The sequence below is a fragment of the Heterodontus francisci genome, chromosome 31, assembly GCF_036365525.1.
Source record: "Heterodontus francisci isolate sHetFra1 chromosome 31, sHetFra1.hap1, whole genome shotgun sequence".
NCBI classification, from domain to species: domain Eukaryota; kingdom Metazoa; phylum Chordata; class Chondrichthyes; order Heterodontiformes; family Heterodontidae; genus Heterodontus; species Heterodontus francisci.
In genome coordinates, this window is record NC_090401.1 from 39,719,437 (window position 1) to 39,737,764 (window position 18,328).

The 18,328-nt window shown below is 40.2% G+C and overlaps 1 long non-coding RNA gene across 18 annotated transcripts in view; it reads right to left on the reverse strand.

The window, feature by feature from the left end:
• The window catches only part of LOC137347170 (uncharacterized), an 86,956-nt gene that overhangs the window by 56,931 nt on the left and 11,697 nt on the right, over window positions 1-18,328 (reverse strand). For 10 of the 18 annotated variants that reach the window (XR_010968895.1, XR_010968886.1, XR_010968888.1 and 7 more), the window contains 2 exons: window positions 348-618; window positions 133-226 (listed from right to left, as the gene is read on the reverse strand). This is a non-coding gene — a long non-coding RNA (uncharacterized lncRNA). Of the gene's footprint in view, window positions 1-132; window positions 227-347; window positions 619-7,143; window positions 7,262-18,328 lie in introns of all 18 variants that reach the window. The other 8 variants (XR_010968887.1, XR_010968889.1, XR_010968884.1 and 5 more) reach the window with 1 other exon arrangement.

Genomic DNA, 18,328 nt, shown 5'->3' on the forward strand with positions numbered 1-18,328 from the left:
GAAGCTTCAATGGCTTTGCCACTGCAGGTTTTTGCCAGTAATCCCCCACACAGAAAGTTGACAGTATTGACCATACCAATATAATGAGCGTGCTCTGAAGGAGGGTACATTCTTCTCAGAGAGACTACTTACCTCACTGCCTGTCATGCACCTTCTATGGCATTAGTGGAGCCTTGGAAGCAGATCAGCAAAAGGTGAAATTCCCCTTTTAGAAGAAATATGTCACCTACATCCCAAAAGCAAAAAAAATTAATTCGGCCTACTCTAATTTATCCATCCAGAAGAACCATGCATTCTCCCGATCATAACATCCAACTATATCTTAGATTTTTGGTCCACTGCCTTACCTGGAAGTCCATTCTTTGTGTTGATCATTCTTTGTGTGAAGAACCAACTTTGCCTTTTATAGTTTGAATTGGTATTCCCTTGTCCTATTGTCAGTTTAATTTGAAGTAGTGTCTCAGATTTGCTTTTCCTATGCCATTTACGATCTTGACTGTCTCTGTTACCTCCTTTCAAGGCTGAAAATCCCAAACTGCTCCAGTCTTTTCTCTGATGATAGGGACCAGTCTTGTGGCTCCTCTCTGAATCCCTTGGGCTTGAAAGTGTCTCAATTACCTGTATTCAAACGTGCAGTCTGATTAAAGCACTGTGTAGTTTGAGCAATTCTCCCCCTGAATTGTTTTCTGCTTTTTTGGCTATACAATTCAGTATTCTATTTGATCTGTTGATCCTGCTCCACAGTATTTGGCCATGTTGAGCGCTGAGTCTATTAAGATCCCTAGATCTCTTTCAGCTTCACACTGTACTATTTATTTTCCTCTCTATTGGCAGTGCGTTATACTTAATCATATTAAATTGCTGCCCACTTATCTATTTTGTAGTGGTCACTCAAACCAGCCTCCTCAGATTTAACCAGCCCGCCTAGGTTAGTATTTTGACTAGCTTGCATTCAGCTTTTCAATCCAAGTTGTCAATTCAAATTAGAAACAGTAGTTGTGCCTACATCAAGGCACCCAATTCCAACAACTTCAACATTAATCCCTTAACAAGTGCCCACTGTTTCCTACTCTGCAGCTAACTTCTTATTCATTCACAGGTTTTATTCTTAATCTCTGTAGCTTTCACCTTAAATCGTAAGCATTCATGCAGAATGTTATCAAATGCTTTTTGGAACTCAAGGTTCATCATTTTACAAACCTTAATCCATTTGAGAGATCACTTCTTCAAACAAGGTCAAGTAGGTTGGTCAGGCAGGATCTTCCTTTCTGAATTCATGTTGCATTTATGTAATGCCATTCATGTCCTTGGGACACCCCAAAGTGCATTATAGCCAATTAATTTAGCGATGTTAGTTGAGGAATAAATATTTTCCAGAACATTGGGGAGAACTTCCCCTGCTCTTTAAAATAGTGCCATGGGATCTTTTACAACTCTTTGAGAGAGTAGACAGAGCATCCCATCTGAAAATGGCATCTCCAACTGTGCAGCACTCCCTCATAACTGCACTGAAGTATCAACCAAGATTGTGTGCTTAAGTACTGAAGCGGGGCTTGAACCCATGACCTTCGGACTTAGAGGGAAGAGTGCAACCACTAAGTCAAGACTAACATGTAATAAGCAATAGAAAGCATGAATAACTGGTGTATATGCTTAAGCGAACTACTTTGATAAAGAATTTTATAGCAAAATTGAAGAGGAACTTTGGCAATTTAGAAAATACACAGACATCTTTAGGAAGTACTAGAAACCTACAGCAGATCCATCTGCATCTGAAAACAGAAAGGTCATATTATGGTTTAGGTCAGTTCAATTCATCAGAATTGATGGTGAAGCATCCTCACCCAACAACAATATCCTTCCTGTCAGATACCAACAGATTACATTTTCAATTCGATTTTCTTTTTCACCTCAGACAATTTACTCATTATTTCAGTAACTGAATGTAAATGCTAACCTACTGCAGAATGTATGAGCAAGAATTAACTTTTGCATTAGGTGTTAAACGTTCAATAGGAACGGTACCATAGTGGTAATGTATCTCCAGTAATCCACAGGGCCGGACTAATGCTCCGGAGACATGAATTCAAATCCCACCAATGGTAACTGGTGGAATTTAAATTCAATTAATTAAGAAAGCTAGAATAAAAAGCTAATCATCAGTAATGATGAGCTTGAAACTACCAGCTTGTCGTAAAAATTCATCTGGTGAAGGAAATCTGCCGTCCTTACCCAGGGTCTGGCCTACATGTGACTCCAGACCCACAACAATGTGGTTCACTTTGAACTGCCTAGCAAGCCACTCAGTTGTATCAAACCACTAAAAAAAGTTGAAAAAGAATAAAACCGGATAAGACCATCCAACATTGACCCAAGCACTGAAAACACAAAGACACACACACCCTGCCCTGTCGACCCTGCAAAGTCCTCCTCACTAATATCTGGGGACTTGTACCAAAACTGGCAGAGTTGTAATTGGGCGATACTCACCAAATCATACCTTACAGCCAATCTCCCAGACTCCTCCTTCACCATTCCTGGGTATGTCCCAAAGGCAGAGGTGGTTATACAGTGGGGAGGGAGTAGCCCTGGGAATCCTCAACATTGATTCCATACCCCATGAATTCTCAGGGCATCAGATCAAACATGGGGAAGGCAACCTCCTGCTGATTACCACCTACCCTCCCTCAGCTGATGAATCAGTACTCCTCCGTGTTGAACACCACTTGGAAGAAGCACTGAGGGTAGCAAGGGCACAGAATGTTCTCTGGCTGGGGGACTTCAATGTCCATTGCTGGCCAAGTTCTGAAGGACATTTCTGCCAGACTGGGTCTGCAGCAGAGAGAACTATCAAGAGGGAAAAACCTACTTGACCTCACACTCACCAATCTACCTGTCGCAGACGCAAATGTCCATGACAGTATAGATAGGAGTGACCACTGAACAGTGCTTGTGGAGCCTGAGGCCAGTTTTCATGCTGAGGATACCCTCAATCATGTTGTACGGCACTATCACCATGCTAAATGGGACAGATTCAGACAGATCTAACTGCTCAGACTGGGCCACCAGGCTCCAGACCGCATTACAGCATTGGTCCAAACATTGACAAAAGAACTGAATTTCAGAGGTGAGATGATAGTGACTGCCCTTGACATCAAGGCAGCATTTGACTGAGTGTGGCATCAAAGTGCCCTAGCAAAATTGAAGTCAATGTGAATCTGGGGGAAAAAACTCTCCACAAGTTGGAGTCATACCAAGCACAAAGGAAGACGACTGTGGTTGTTGGAAGCCTATCATCTTAGCCCCAGAACAGTGCTGCAGGAGTTCCTCAGGTCAGTGTCCCAGCCTCAACCATCTTCAGCTGCTTTATCAATGACCGTCTCTCCATCATAAGATCAGAGGTGGGGAGGTTCACTGATGATTGCACAGTGCTCAGTACCATTTGCAACTCCTCAGAGACTGAATCAGTCTCTGCCTGCATGCAGTAAAACCTGGACAACATTCAGGCTTGGGTAAGTAACATTCATGCCAAACAAGTGCCAGGCAATGACCATATCCAACAAGAGAGAATTTAGCCATCGTCTCTTGATGTTCAAAGGCATTACCATCGTTGAATCCCCCACCATCGACATCCTGGGGCCACCATCGACCAGAAATTTAAGTGGACCAGCCATATAAATACTGTGGCTATAACAGCAGGCCAGAAGCTGGGAATTCTGTGGTGAGTAACTCACCTCCTGACTCCCCAAATCCACCATCCACAAGGCACAAGTCAGGAGCTTGATGGAATACTCTCCACTTGCCTGGATGAGTGCAGCTTCAACAACACTCAAGAAACTCAACAGCATCCAGGAAAAAGCAGCCCGTTTGATCGGAACCTCATCCACCACCTTAAACATTCACTCCCTCCACCACCAATGCACACTGGCAGCAGTATGTACCATCTACAAGATAGAGTGCAACAACTCGCCGAGCCTCCTTCAATAGGACCTTCCAAACCTGCGACTTCTACCACCTAGAAGGACAAGGGCAATAGATGCATGAGAACCCCACCACCTGCAAGTTCCCCTCCAAGTCACACACCATCGTGAGTTGGAACTATATTGCCGTTCCTTCACTGTCACTGAGTCAAAATCCTAGAATTCCCTCCCTAACAGCACTGTAGGTATACCTGCATCAGATGGACTGCAGCAGTTCAAGAAGGCAGATCACCACAACCTTCTCAAGTTCAATTAAGGATGGGCAACAAATGTTGGCCTTGCCAGCAATGCTCACATGCCGTGAATGAATAAAATAAATTCTGGTACTGCTGTACCCAAGTAAAAATAAGCAAAGAACTTCTCACACCCAATATTGTGATGATTGCAAATTCCTAGTGACTGATTAAAAACTGTACCTAGTGGGTGTGAACAGGAAGTAATTTACTGCATTGCCATTCTATCCAATAATGAGTTATGCATTCTGGCTGTATTTGTATTAACCATTAAAGCACGAGGAGTAGCATTGTTATCCTAACCAAAAGGCCCTGTTTACCGACCAGGTTAATGATTAAATACCAATTATGCTCATGTCATGCTAAGCCCCAACCTGCCAAGAATGAGGCACATTAATTTTGACATGAACATTGTTTTTTTAAACTGTTGCTGGAGCTTGGAAATGACTTGTTAAACAGATCAGCCGTGGCTGGAAAAGACATTTGCATATTAACAGACGGTGAATGGAAGGCCAAAGGACCATTCCCTGACACATTCAACCCACAATGGACCTTGATCACCAGGTATTGTGTGTAAGAGGAGTTTTTCCAGAGACTGCTAAGGTGACACAATCCAGGACTGGTTAGACCAGCTGGTCACATGACTAACTGGCTGTTCCAGGGTTTTATGAACTAGCCACAGAGAGTTTGAGCAGAAAGACTGCTTGCTCCTGGACTGAGAAGATCTCTCCTGTCTGCTCCCATCTCTTTCTCACAAGTCTCTGAATTCACTGAAGACACACGAACCCCAAGACAGAAAAGTCTCCTACAGCGAACAAGGTTAAAGAAGAATAATGGGCCCCAACAAAAAGCAAGATTTACCTACAATCAAGGACTCTACAGTGAGCTCAAAGAACCGTAACAAAAACTCTTCAGATATAGCCTCAAACTTTTCACTTTATTTTTCCTTCTGCTCTTTTCTGTTCTTATTTGCATGTGTGTATCACGTATGCATGCTAACGGGGGCGTATTACGTATCCATAGGCGTCAACCGAATTAGAGTTTAAGTTTAATAAATTTCAAATTTTCTTCTTTAAACCTAAGAAAACGTGTTTGTGCTGGTTTCTTTGCCTTATAATTGGAAAGCGGTGAACAAGGATTCACCAAGAGGGAGCTAAAAATACAGTGTTTTAAAAATAAAACCCTGTTACGGTAAGACCAAGTGAAGGCTGAGAGGGACCCCTAGACACCTTCTTCACCGGGTCGTAACACTCAGTTAAACATCAGTGGACTGAAAATTTGTACAAACACTTCACATAGGTGTAGACTTTTTTTAATTGTTGGGAGAGGGAAGAGATAAGAATGATAACTCAGCTCTGATGGCTTTAAATGGAAATATTATGGGGAAGAAGAGGTCATGATCTGCTGCTGAACTTCAGAAAAAGAAAACTTGTGAAGTTTAGACAGTTGTATGTAAAAGGCACTATTTAAAGGTAAATACTATCTAAAAAAACATATGATTTTAGTGTTACCTGCAAAGATTATACACGTGATGCTCCATAATAATACCATTCAGCTGCATTAACCTTTTATGATACAAATTCATGTAAAGAGTTGAAAACAAAATTACTGTCACTATTTATAGCAAATAGTTTAGAACCTTTCAATTACCACAGATCTTTATAATAGTTTGCACAATATAACACAGATGTAGCTCATAACACATGGAATGATTTCCTATAGCTCTGGAGGTGTAATATTATCAGCAACAACTCGTATAGCTCCTTTCACAAAGCACAATGTGCCAAGGATCTTTTGAGAAGCAGTGGACACTAAGCAGCCAGTAAGAAAGACAGAACTTGGCTTTATATACCACCTTACCATGTCCCGAGGATGTCCTAAAGTCCTTTGAAACCAATTAACTACTTTTAAAGTGTAGTCACTATGATAGAGACAAATTTAACAGCCACAAACAGCAAATGAATAACCAGATAACCTGGTTTTGTTGGTGACTTTGGTTGAGGGAGGAATGTTGGTCAAATTCACGTGACTTAAAGAATATTAAACAAGTCACCAGCCTCTCCAATGGAACCCATTTCAAATGAACAATCAAAGGAAAACATTTTAAATAACAATTAGCCAATCTCCATGGCACTGACCACAGACAGCCTATGTCTAGGGCAAAGTTGTGGGGCAGGAATTGCTGCTAGATTGCGCCTTTATTTAGTGCAATTCATTAAATATCAGCCAAACCAGAACAAAAGATCGCGGAATTTTAAGCACAAATTATGTTCAGTGCAAATTGAGTTCCCGTGATCTTTTGCGCTACTTTAAAAACATCGCTCTAGAAGTTGGCCCTGCCCACAAAACTGGTCAGGCCTCAGGATGAATGAATGACCATTGGGTGTTTTGGTCAATTGTGCCCGTTTGCAAGTCTTCGAGGAGGCTCTTAAAATTAAGTTTTTTTTAAGGCGCAAAACACTAATAGGCATGTTTTTAAAGGTTTTACATTTTTACACTAACGTAACTAGTAAATGGTTCTGTATAGTTTTTTTTAAGTGTCATTTTCAGTTATTTAAAATTGAGTTACTCACAGCTGGTGGATTAGTGATTAAAATATTTATCTTTTGTGATAAACCTATTTTCAGCTGTCTTAATCAAGCTGCACCAAGTTACCATGCAAATGCATTCTTTAATGCAAAAAATAAAACTTTTTAAAAAATTAAATTTCAAACGTTGCACAATTGCCCTAGTTCACGGTAGATTTTACGTTCGGCAATAGCAAATGAGTTTGAACAGAAACTTTGGAATAAAAACACTTCTGAAAGCTGTGCAATTTTGAGCACAATTTGCACTTGAATCACCGAATGTGGCCAAAGGTGAAACTCTTGGCCATGATTTTTAACTGCTAACCTGCCCTAAATCTTTAAAGCCATTGCTTAGGTACTCACTGTGAGAAAATGGCTTCTATAGGCACATCGTGAAGTCATTTAGAGGTTTGTTGCCATTTCTGTGGCAGTTGCTCAGCTCCTCTTCTTGGACAGGGTCGGGTTAACGCTGTTAGATAACCTTAACAGGAAATGACCAGACAGATTTCTCTTTTTATAAACCATTTAAAAAATATATATATTGTTCCATCATGATGTGTTGGTAATTTATACAAAATGTAACATTTTTGAAAGGTAGTGTCTGAAGTCTGATGATGTTCTAGATGCAAAACATTTTTTGTACATAGGTGGACAGATAAACTTGTGGGATAAGCAGAATCCAGTGTAAGAGTGCAATATGAGAAATCTTTCAACTCATAACACTTAAACTCATCTGAGACTTCATTTCTCATGAAATAGCTTTCATGTTGTACCCTCCCCCAACAGATTATCACATTTTAAATAATACCTTGGATATGCGTTACCTTACATTTGTGTACAATATATTTAAATTAAGTTTGTTATATTAAGATTAAATATCAATCCATTTTTAAAACTGAAAACTGAAACTGAAACTTGCACTCAATTTAATTTTTTTTTTATATATACAAGGTTTTTCTCCCCTTCTCTTTTGCTTAGCTACCCCAAATCACATACCATCTTTTGGCCTCTGTTCACTGCCTCATCACACAGAGCACTGATACTGGTAACTCACAGTGGGGATGGATCGTAGACACAAAACCATATCCTACCACTCTCCAGAACTCCAGCACCATACACAGCTACACTGTTACTTCTGTAAACCAGTTCTACTGAGAGTACCATGAAAAAAGGGACACCTTTCTTTCAGTGTACTGTCTTAGAATTGCAGTCCATGTTCCCATCTTTACAAGTTTTTATCTGTTCAACTAGGGTGTAAAATTGGAAAGCACCAGTGAACTGTGCACAGGGAACAATTCCTGGGCCAGAATGGATAATTATAATCAACCCCTCTAATAATATTGACAATGCATTCTTTGACAATATTGCTGGTTTCACTCAGCAGGTCTGGCAGCATCTGTGGAGAGAAAAGCAGAGTTAATGTTTCAGGTCTGTGACCTTTCATCAGAACTGGCAAAGAAAAGAATTAGGTTTTAAGCAAGTGAAAGGGAGGGGGATGGGGGAGAGAACAAAGGCGAAGGTGTTTGATAGGGCAGAGGGCAAGAGAGATTAAATAACAAAGCTGTCCTGGGACAAAGGCAAAGAGTGCCTTTCCCTCCGTGATACCCTGGTCCACTCCTCCATTACCCCCGACATCTCATCCCCTTCCCAAGGCACCTTCCCATGCAACCTTCCCTTTTACCTCCTCTCTCCTCACTATCCGAGGCCCCAAACATTCCTTTCAGGTGAAGCAGCAATTTACTTGTACTTCTTTCAATTTAGTATACTGTATTCACTGCTTACAATGCGGTCTCCTCTACACTGGGGAGACCAAACGCAGATTGGGTGACCACTTCATGGAATACCTCCACTCAGTCCGAAAGCATGACCCCGAGCTTCTGGTTGCTTGCCATTTCAATATTCCCCCCTGTTCTCATTCCAATATTTTGGTCTTTGTCCTGCTTCACTATTCCAATGAACATCAATGCAAGCTCGAGGAGCAGCACCTGATCTATCGATTAGCCATTCTACAGCCTTGTGGACTGAACACTGAGTTCAATAACTTCAGATCATGACTGGCCTCTTTATATTTTTTTATATATTTTATTTTTTTAACCATATGCCTGTTTTTCATGTAGTCGGAGCTGCTCATTATTCTGCTATTAACAGTCTCTCTGGACTAATGCTTTGTCTTTCACCACAAGCATTAACACACTCTTTGCCTTTGTCCCAGGTCAGTTTTGTTACTTAATCTCTCCTGCCCTCTGCAAAACCTTTGCCTTTGTTCTCTTCCACCCCCACCCCCCACCCCTTCACTTGCTTAAAACCTAATTCTTTTCTAACCTTTGCCAGTTCTGATGAAAGGTCACAGACCTGAAACATTAACTCCGCTTCTTTCTCCACAGATGCTGCCAGGCCTGCTGAGTATTTCCAGCACTTTTTGTTTTTATTTCGGATTTCCAGCATCTGTAGTATTTTGCTTTTATTATATTACTGGTTTCATCTGTATTGAAGACAATCTCACCACATGGCCTGGTATTCCTCCATTCTCCAGGCTTGCTTGCTGAAATTGGGCATCGAATCTCAATTAAATTAGACTAACAAGATTGGATCGGCTAGGGTTGTTTTCCTTAGAACAGAAGAGGCTGAGGGGTGACTTAATTGAGGTGTACAAAATTATGAAGGGCCTCGATAGAGTAGACAGGAAGGACCGGTTTCCCTTAGCGGAGAGGTCAATTACCAGGGGGCACAGATTTAAGGTGATTGGTAGAAGGATTAGAGGGGACATGAGGGAAAACATTTTCACCCAGAGGGTGGTGGTGTCTGGATTTCAGTGTCCGGATCGGTGGTGGAAGCAGAAACCTCAACTCATTTAAAAAAGTACCTGGACATGCACCTTAAGTGCTGTAATCTGCAAGGCTACGGACCAGGTGCTGGAAAGTGGAATTAAATTGGGCGGCTAGTTTTTTCAACTGGCACAGGCATGATGGGCTGCATGGCCTCCTTCTGTGTCATAACCTTTCTATGGGCACCTGCTGCACATCTCCAGGCAGTTCAGTGGTGAAACAAATGCAAATTTTAGGCCACTTCATCGCCAACTGGAGCCTCAGGTAGATCTGCATGGGGGAGGGGGGGGGCACCTATAGTGGAGTCTTTACCAGCAGGGCGGTGCAATTCTGGCGTACAATGTGCAGGTACCTGCAATATTGGATGCTTAGGCACCCATTTTATGCCTGTGAAATGGAAATGGCTATCAACAAATGTCTAGGACATTGTCTGGGATCATGCTCCTTGAACTGGCCTGTGTTACAATTATAAAAGGCACTTTCTCAAATTAGATCTGATACAGTGTATTCTACAATTACTTCACACAACAGTATAAATAGTAAAAGAAAAATTGTTTCTAGATGAGAAGCCCAATATACAATTGTTTTGTAAATTCAGATAACGTATTAGCAAAATTTAATCGTTTAAAAAAAACTGTATAACTGAAGTACATCTCAAAAAAATTCATACTGATTGCATTTAGCATCGTAATCAGAGGTATTTTTGTCAACACAAGGTGCCTGTGAAGATTTCACAAAATCTGTCTTTCCTAACTTGTACCGTATAATCTTTTGGGACAGAAAGATATTCAAGAACATGACTGAACCCCAATACACTGTTTTGTTCAATGAAATAACAAGCGAGGTAGAATGTGGTTACTGTGGATTTTCACACACTGCTGGGAATGTTGGCTTAATCCTAACCAGGAATTTAGAAACACTACAATGTGGGAATTTAGAAACACTGCAATGTGGTTAAAGTCTAAAAGTAAATACTGTGTCTTTAGCTTCTAAAACACTTGGGTACAAGGTGTAGTCCAGCTGAAACAACACAGGGTATGCTTTGAATCACAGGTACACCCAATTATAAAATAATAAGAGCATGAGTAGGCTATTCCGCCCTTCGAGCCGACTCCATCATTCAATAAGATCATGGCTGACGTTCTACCCCAAGTCCATCTTCCCGCACTATCCCTATATCCCTTCATTCCCTTAGGAACCAAAATTTTGTCTATCTGTCTTGAATATACTCAACAACTGAGCAATGAGTAGTTCCAAAGCTGTCAGCAAAGAATTACATGGCCTGAACAATTAAAACTAAGCAACCCCAACTACATTTGTTATCTAGTAATTTCTGTTTTGTAAACCCGATTTTTCTTCTCCAGGAATCTATTTAATTTTGTTCACTATTTTTGGTAATTTTATAGTTAGTAGAGAAGATATTCATAAAAAGCAGAAATACAAAATCTGGATTTTTTGTTTACTTTCAGTTAGCTGCTAGTAAAATAAGAAGGGTGTTAGATTATGGGGGCACTTTTTAAAAATCAGCATATTTTTACCGTGCCAATTATAGCCTTCCCCTCCTCTCCTTAAGGCATTAACCTTTTGTTGATGTTATGACCAGGACCAGGTCCCTCTCAGCCTTCACCTGGTCTTACCATAACAGGGATTTATTTTTAAACACACCATGTTTTTCGCTCCCCCTTGGTGAATCCTTGTTCACCGCTTTCCAATTATAAGGCAAAGAAACCAGTACAAACAGACTTTCTTAGGTTTAAAGAAGAAATTTATTAAACTTAAACTCTAAGCCCCTGCTAGCATTCATACGTGATACATGCAAATAGGGACAGAAAAGAGCAGAAGAAAAATAAAGTGAAAAGTTTGATGCAATATCTGAAGTTTTTGTTATGGTTCTTCGAGCTCACTGTAGAGTCCTTGATTGCAGGTAGATCTTGCTTTTCATTGGGGCCCAGTATTCTTCTTAAACCTTGTTCACTGTAGGACTCTTCTCTCCTGGGGTTCATGTGTCTTCAGTGGATTCAGAGGCTTGTGAGAAAGAGATGGGAGCAGACAAGAGAGATCTTCTCAGTCCAGGAGCAAACAGACTTTCTCTGAGTTCAAACTTTTGTACAATTCAGAAAAACCCAGGTTGCCAAGGAGGTTAATCATGTGACTAACTGGTCTGACCACGTCTTGGACTATATCGCCTTAGCAGTCTGGAATGCTCCTCTCACACCTGGTGATCAAGGTCCATTGTAGATTGAATGTGTCAAGCAATGGTCCTTTGCCCTTCCATTCACCATCTGTTAATATGCAAATGTCTTTTCCAGCCACGGCTGATCTATTTAACAAGGCCTTTCTTCACTCCAGTAACAGTTTAAAAATCAATGTTTATGACAAAATTAATGTGCCTCATTCTTGGCAGGTGGGGGCCTAGCATGACAGTTGGACACTACTCAAGTATGATTCTCAATACTAAGTGTTGGTGAGATTTTTGAATACAGAATGTGGAGGGGGCAACACAGCCAAGCCTGGTTCTGCCTCATCTGATGCCGACACGTAAGAACCTCCTCCAGGGGGTTATAGATAACAACCAGGAAAAAGTGTCAGGCTAATTTTCTGGCAGCACACTGAGGCCTTAAAGAGCTCCCCGACCAGCATCCTGGCTATGGCCAGGAGTCAAATCTGTAACTTTCTTGGTCTCCACTCTCAGTATCCTACAAACTTGCTAAGTCTGCATGAAAACATCAATATCCTTTTCATCTTTTGGACTCCAACAGGGCAAGCATCCATCCTTCCTATCTCTTTTCAACAAGTATTAAATGGTCATAATTGCTGACAAAGTAGTACTGATAGTGGAATAATGCTAGTGGTACTGTGCCTGTATTAATAACAGAAGGGTGATAGCCAATTAAAAACCTTAGCTCTCACACTGTTTCCTAACAGTGTCTAACAAATTTGATTGAATTTTTTGAGGAGGTGACTAGAGATGTAGATGAGGGTAAAGCAGTTGATGTAGTCTACATGGATTTCAGTAAGGCTTTTGACAACGTCCCACATGGGAGATTGGTTAAGAAAGTAAAAGCCCATGGGATCCAGGGTAATTTGGCAAATCAGATTCAAAATTGGCTTAGTGGAAGGAGGGAAAGGGTGATGGTAGAGGGTTGTTTTTATGAATGGAGGCCTGTGACCAGTGGGGTACCGCAGGGATTGGTGCTGGGACCCTTACTGTTTGTAGTGTACATTAATGATTTAGACGTGAATATAGGAGGTATGATCAGTAAGTTCGCAGACGACACAAAAATTGGTGGTGTCGTAGTGAGGAGGAAAGCCTTAGATTACAGGACAATATAGATGGGCTGGTAAGATGGGCGGAACAGTGGCGAATGGAGTTTAATCCTGAGAAGTGTGAGGTGATGCACTTCGGGAGGCGTAACAAGGCAATGGAATATACAATGGATGGTAGCATCCTAGGGAGTACAGAGGGTCAAGGGTGACTTTGGGGTGCTTGTCCATAGATCACTGAAGGCATCAGCACAGGTAGATAGGGTGGTTAGGAAGGCATATGGGATACTTGCCTTTATTAGCCAAGGCATAGAATCTAAGAGCAGGGAGATTATGATGGAGCTGTATAAAATGCTGGTTAGGCCACAGCTGGAGTACTGTGTACAGTTCTGGTCACCACACTATAGGAAGGATGTGATTGCAATGGAGAGGGTGCAGAGGAGATTCACCAAGATGTTGCCTGGGCTGGAGCATTTCAGTTATGAAGAGAGACTGGATAGGCTGGGGTTGTTTTCCTTGGAGCGGAGAAGGCTGAGGGGGGACCTGATTGAGGTATACAAAATTATGAGGGGCATTGATAGAATAGATAGGAAGAAACTTTTTCCTTTAGCGGAGAGGTCAATAACTAGGGGGCATAGATTTATGGTAAGGAGTAGGAGGTTTAGAGGGGAGTTGAGGAGGATTTTTTTCCACCCAAAGGGTGGTTGGAATCTGGAACACACTGCCTGAAGGGGTGGTAGAGGCAGGAACACTCATGACATTCAAAATGTATTTAGATGAGCACTTGAAACGTCATAACATACAAGGCTATGGGCCAAGTGCGGGGAAATGGGATTAGTTAGGACGGGTGCTTGATGGTCGGCGCAGGTGTGTTGGGCCGAAGGGCCTGTTTCTGTGCTGCAAAACTCTATGTCTACGACTAATTGTACAATACACTTCGATGGTACAGTTCTGTGTCAGTGTGTACTGAATAAAAATATGTACCAAAGCAGATTCTGGTACCATCCTAACCTATACTTCATGCTAATTTTTTTGAACAGTTTCCTCAAAGCATGTATAGACATCATGGAAATGTACCTAGCTGGTACTAGTTTGGTTCTTAAAGGTTGGAAGAACAAAACGTGTGGAAAGTCACACTGGCACAGAAACATTTTTCTTCTGTTGTTGAGCATCTGCGTACCAAGGATGAGGTTTTATTTCATCTGACCAATTCTGTACTTGAGGTAACACCAATATTATCACTGCTGTTTGTACCTTAATAACAATTCTTACCACCTCTTTAGAAAAATTAGAGGGGAGAATAAGAGTTGCAAACAGGATGCAGGATACTGATACATTTTCAATTAATCAACTTCTCTTTGTGTGTTTTAATCACTCAAGGACAAGGAGAAATAAATGGGTATTAAAATTAATTTGGAACGTGCCAGAACATTCCACTGAAAGGCCCACACAGATGGACTTTGCTATTTTAAAAAACAGGTCTGCATGTTTCAAATGACATTTGGAATTTCTGCAGCTCAAAAACAGGTAGAGGAGAGAGGAGAGTTTGTTCCTAAAGACTCTTAGCTTTTACCAAAGTGTGTTTATTTTGGAACCCCATGAATAACTCTGCACTCGGAGTGGAAATTACAGGAATAGTAATTAAGAGCACGGAACGGATTTATAAACCTCACTGTTTAGACGACAGTTCCAGATGTGAAGCAGCTGTACTGCAGCTAATGTTATTTTATTCCGTAGTCAGAAGAATGGCCATATGATCAAATCATTCACTTTTTTAATTCATTTCAAGTCTTCTTTTACCCCATCAGTGTTTGCAACAACAAATAGCCTGCTTCAGCTTGAAAAGCTATGGAGTGGGGCACAATCTCTACCACAAAGTTACCTATGTGCTAAGGACAGCAGAGGAAAGATTCAATTTTTATCCCATCCACATCAGTGACCTTCAACTGAGATGTTGAAGAAGTCAGATTCACCAACCAAGCAACTTCATTTTAGAAAGACATGCAAACAGAGATTTTGGAACAGCCTGCTTCAGCTGGAAGGAAAGATGTTTTTTAAGGCTCCAAAGAAAAAGAGGACAATAAAACATATCTCTGTGTTGCCTGCTTTATGTGGAAAGGAATGTATATGAACCATGGTCCTACACATCTTCTTTCAGTTGGAATGGGGTGGGGCAGAACGTCTTCAGCTTTCTCCACCCTGAATCTTTCTGCTGGGAGGGAGAATGGATAAACTGTGGTCCCTTCACCATATCCTTCAGTCAGGACAAAATACTTTCCACAGCTTTCTCCACCATGACACATGCTGTATTGACTAATTAGGTTCTCATAAGGGATACAAAGGTCCAATAAAAAGGTGCCATTTTGAAAACAGCTGCTAAGAATCAGCTTGCCTTAGTGATAACATTTTCCCCTTGCAGTCATATGGTTTTTGGTTCAAACCTCATTTTAGGATTTAAGCATAGAATCTAGACTGACACTTCAGCACAATAGAGAAATAGTACTTCACTGCCAGAGGTGCTGTCTTTCAAGGAAGATTTAAATTGAGGCTTTTTCTGCCTATTGAGGTGGATGCAAAAGGTCCATGGCACTATTCGTCCTTCAAGCAACACCACCAAAAACAGATCAATGGAACATTTATCTTATTTTCTTTTGGTGGGATCTCGCCATGGACAAATTGGCTGTCTGCTTAGCCTAGGTAACAGCAGTGACTGCCTTGCAGAAGTAATTCATTGGCTGCAAAATGCTTTGAGATGATGATTACTTAACATGACAGCAATTCCAAATCCACCCAAAAGTGTTGGTCCGTATGTTGACTTGAATTCATGAAAAAGGTACAACATGAATGACCTACAAGCTGGTTCTTTGATCCTGCAGATATTTATTACAATTCATTGTTTTATAGGATGAGTGGCCTCCCTCATCTGTGGTTATCATTTGTCGCCTCTGCATTGAATGAAACTGGAGTGGCTGGTTTCCTGTTTGTAATTATCAACAGCATCAAGTATTCCGCAAGCAAAGAAAACATAGCAGAGATACAATGGAAACACCCTTCAATCCTAACTTTGGGACAGCTAAAGCATAGTGCAACCTATCAATTTCCTACACTCTCTATCTTTGTGGTCTCACCAAAGAGCTACCACATTAACACTAATTAAAATGCCAGCTTTGTATACTATTCACTGCTTTCTCCTTTTACCATATTGTTCTGTATTCTGTAATTCTTCAAGTTGTGTTATTAATTTTCAGTCACTCTCTAAGCCAGTTTTCTTTCTTATTTTTGTAACCCATTCTTTCAATATTTTTACTTCTTTTTAGCTTCCTAGATTATTTTCCATTTCCCTATGCAAAAGGGCAGAGGATCCACTCCCCAGCCTATGTCAACACCACTCTGTAACCAGTTGCAAAGAGATTTGTAAAAATGACTCAAACAGCTTTTCCTTTTCATACCCACAAGTGGAGTATTGTGAAATACCCTTAAGAAGCTCATCGTGTGGCACAGTGTTTGTATCTAATGCTATTGTTTAGTATTTTAAAGGAGTTTTAACTTGTTAAAAATAAACAGATTAACAGATCAATTAAAATAGAGGACAAAGGAATTTGATAGAAAAGCATGAAATAACATTGCTCAGTGCTACCTTCAAGTTATATAATTTCATATAGCTTTTATTGACAATCAGCAGAGAGAGATAGGTGGTCATTTTAAGTTCCTCTGTAACATGGATATTTTACGCAACAAACTCATGCTACAAGTTTATCTTGACAACCTGGCTGGATACCTAGTTGGTATAACATTTTTAACTGACTTCCAATATTTTTTAAAACCCATTTTACAGTCCACACAACAAGCCATTCAATATTTGAAAACAGGTTCATATTAAGATTTACATCTAGGAATCAGGTTTCCCACTAAACTTTCTGTTTGACAAAAATCAGTGATGTTATAAAAATATTGAAGAGTGGGTGGATTTGTAAACAGAGACCTCAGGAGGATACCTGAGCTTCCAAAGAGGTCATTAGCCTGAATAATCTTTAAAGTAAATGAGTACTTGCAGGCTGCAGTGCTGATCAGGTTCCGAAATAGGGATCTCACTGATGCAAGTTAATGGTTCTCAATTCCCACTGGCTGCTATTACTACCTATAGAAAAATACTGGAAAACACATGATTTTTTTTGTAATTGATATCTTTAGCCTGTTGCTTTTCAAGAAATTACTGACAGCAAAATTAACTATTTCAATGCTATTATTTTCAACAATATTTCTCATTCACTCAACACACTTTGTTCATTCCAAGCCTTCCAATGATCCCACTTACATGAAGTCTTGGCAGTTACCTTGCTTGCTAAGTTAAAATTAAAATCAATGCTAGGGCATATTTACATGTAGTCAATATTTGATCAGCAAAAGATTAATCGTCAAATCTTACAATATCTTTAAATTATCCAGTCTCTGGTACATAAAGCCCCAAACATTGATAAATAATACCACCAGGCTACAAATGATCTGATGATTAGTGTAGTAACTGTTGATTCCATGAAAACACAGTAGTAATTTTTTCCAAACTGTTCATGACTAGCTTTCAGTTTTTGTCAAGAAATGTTCTATCCTGAAGAATGAACAGCTAACAAACTACCCTATTCCACTGCATAATTCACTGAATTAGTTGATAAAATATCAAAACTACTCAAAAGTACTGCAAATATGGATAATCTAAAACGAAAATAGATAAAATTGGAAACACACAAAGGGTCAATTCGTATCTGTGATGGTAATAGACTGACAATATTTCAGGTTCATATTTGTCACTAGAACTAAAGTTCTTTCGGGTCCAGATTGATCCTTGGATGCAAGAGTGGAAAATAGCATGTGATTAAACGGTTACTCTGTCTAGAATGAGCATGGATGGTGCTTTGACAGCCTTAGCAATATTATCTCCCCGACCATTTCACATGTCAATACCAAAACTTTTTAAGCACAGATAAAACTAACAGATGTGCAAATAGAATATAAAAGAAAAATATAAACTGGGACGAGAACACTTTCAAGAAATGGGGTCAAGACTCCATGAGGGCAGTCAACCCAGTACAGGTAAACTTAATATTTAGATATGTGGACCAATTAATCTACACAATCCCAAACTGATATAAACCAGGAAAGGAAAACAATGCCCCTAAAAGTTGAAAAACTTATTTCCGCTGACTCCCTTAAGGTACAAGTGTAATGGGCAAGTTCAAAACTAAGTAAAGTATCATTAGCTTAACAACAGTTCGCTCTACAGACTAACTTGGTTATCTGCCATTTTTGGCCTGCTTATGTGTAATGTGTGATCTTGTGAAGAATGATGTCAATGCTAAGAGACTGAGCATTGTGCTGTGTCTTGTTAGACCAACAGAACATCAAGAAAGTAAAATATAAAACTGTACTTTAAAATCACAATCTATTAGAATTTATTGGAAGTT